Below are 2,830 nucleotides of genomic sequence, written 5' to 3'. Positions count from 1 at the left end.
GTCCCCATTTATATTCATTTTTTAGATAATTCTCATGATGTGGAGGAATCACTAACTAGGGTTTCCATTGATCAATTGGAGTAGATTGACAATCAATTTGAAAATCTTCAACAATGGATAATTCAACAATACCCAAAAAGTGGAGCTCTCCCAATGATTAAAGGATTAAAAAGAATGGTTCAAAGTGATAAACTTGGTGTTCATATATTGCATGGTATTTCTCATATTGCTTATTCTAATATTATGCCCATGAAGAGTTGTGTTGAAGCCCTAGGTTATGCACAACCTCCTAGTTAGGTTGATCATTCCATTCCTTTTACTAATCTTATGGCTAGTGTTCCCACATTTACATCAAACATCATCACTACCTCTACTCAAAATTACATACCTACAAATGTCATTCAAGGGGCAAACTCCTCTTCTTTCATTCTTGTTACCATGATTCTTCCATGTGTTACCCAATCCTCTCCCATATCTACCTATCATAATGTTCCACCCCTTATTCTCAACCCGTGCCTTCTTATAACAATATCCCTCCTTATTCTCAAGCTCCTACATTCTTCAACAATGTTACTACACCTTCATTCAACAATGTTACTCCTCCTTCCTAATCAAATATGTCTAAGTTCAATCCTTCTACCAAAGCTACCATAAATAATCTAGCCCAAATAGTGTCTTCCTTACAACAACAAATAGCTTCTATGAATTAATATAAGTATAATGTTCCCACATTTGATGTAGCAAGCCCATTATCCAATGACATTGTCTAAGTTGTCACTCCTAAACATGTTGAAGTCCCTCAGTTGGAGCTTTATGATGAAAAAGGTGATCCCTTGACTCATGTTAAAACATTCCAAACTTTGTGTAGTGACTTTTCTCATGACCAAAGAATGTTGACTAAATTGTTTACTAAAACATTATGGGATAAATCTTTGCAATGGTATTTTTCTTTTCCTCCTTATTCTATTACCTATTTAACAATTGGCTAATGCATTTATTCAACAATTTCACAATAATATTGGTCCTAAAATTACTTTGACTAATTTGATCCATTGTAAACAAGCTTTGAAAGAAAAAGTGACTGATTTTATTGCTATATATAATCATTTTTATTCTCAAATTTATTTTCCTATGCCTGATCAAGATATTCAAAGAATTTTCATTTCTAATTTGCAAAAAGATATTAGGGATAAACTTCTCTTTTTTGAGTTTACTTTCTTTACATAGCTGTGCACAGTACTTCACAACTATCATCTTATCGTGAGTCAATTGGAACAATCATCCCCTTCAATGGCTTTGAATGATAAAGGTGAAAGTTCTCAACAACTTTTTGTGAAGTTCAAACTGAATAAAGGATTCATCAAATTCAATGACAACAACAACAACATTCAAGTGGTAGCTGCAACAAGTGTGTCTCCTTTGTCCAAATACTTTAGAAAAGCATTCACTCCTCTTAATGAATCTTTGCATAGTATTGTGTCTCAATTGTTACAAAGGAATGTGTTTAAAATTCCCCCTATCAAACCAATTGATACAACTAAGCCTTTTTCAACCTCTTATGATGCCAAAGACTTGATTGATAACAATACCATATCTGTGACTGGTGTGAATGATAAAGGAAATAAATCAGTAGCTCATCCTAATCAAAACCTTCAAATTTTCACTAATCCTTTACCTTCCCATTCCACTAATGTGATTGAGACCAATTTTATTGCCTTCTCTCCCAATGATGTTGGCCATAAGTCTAATAATGTGGTAAACCTTGTAGATCAAAAATAACCTCCTAAGGACTTGTGCATTAAATTTTATCCTAGTGAGACTATTAAAGCACCTGATGGCCCATTATGTATAACTAAAAAATCAAGGCATACCTTCTCAAGGAGTAATTATTGATCTAGCTTGCATGGTTAATGTGATAAGTGAAGAATTTATTTATAATTTTCAATTGCATAGAGGGACATATGATAAGATTGATGTGGTAGTTAGATTTTTCGATGGTTTCTCTTATCCTTCTATTGGTTCTATCACACTTCATATTGATGTTGGCACTAAATGCTTAGATGTTAAATTTTATATGATTCCTACATCCAATCAATTTCGTGTGAAGTTGGGACATCCTTGTCTCTCTTCCATGAAAGAGATTTCTTCTACTATTCACAAGTATTTGAAATTTCCTCATAATATAAAATTATAACTCTTAATTGTAGCATATATCAACCTACAGTGAGGCGTGGAGATGTTTGTCTTGATTATTTTTGGTCAGAACAATTCCAACCTCTTCAAACTAGAAGTGATTCTCTCTTTAAATCCTATCAAAAGTAGAAAAATGAGATTATTTTTTCATTGAGTAAACACAAAAATCAAATACTTAGCATTCCTCTTGATGATCATATAACTCTTCTTGAGGATAAGATTATTCTTCCTCCTAAGGAAATAAATAATATTCTTCCCAAAGAGGAATCTATTCCTTATCCTATGAATGAATCTAGTCTCCTTCCTAAACCTCTCATTCTTCCTTTATATGGCGTGGTTCCGCCTCCTACATCTTACAAAGAGGAGCGGCTGAGCTCTCCTATTGTTCAACCTAAAATATCTCAACCCATTAATCCTTTCTTAAAATAAGAAAACAAGCCTATACTTGATCAACCTAAACCTTCACAAACTTTAGCTAAAACTAAATGAAATCATTGTGTGAGAGAATTCAGATGGAGACATCGTTCTAGAGCTCGTGAACTTGCTTCCCAAACCATTTCTTCTCCCAAGACACATAGTGTTCACATAATTCCATTTTCTCCTAAGGAGGATGTTCAACCTAATTCTCCAAGATGCA

Source organism: Cryptomeria japonica, chromosome 8 (genome assembly GCF_030272615.1).
Source record: "Cryptomeria japonica chromosome 8, Sugi_1.0, whole genome shotgun sequence".
Taxonomy (NCBI): domain Eukaryota; kingdom Viridiplantae; phylum Streptophyta; class Pinopsida; order Cupressales; family Cupressaceae; genus Cryptomeria; species Cryptomeria japonica.
The sequence above is the reverse complement of the archived record's forward strand: the minus strand, read 5'-3'. Positions refer to the sequence as shown.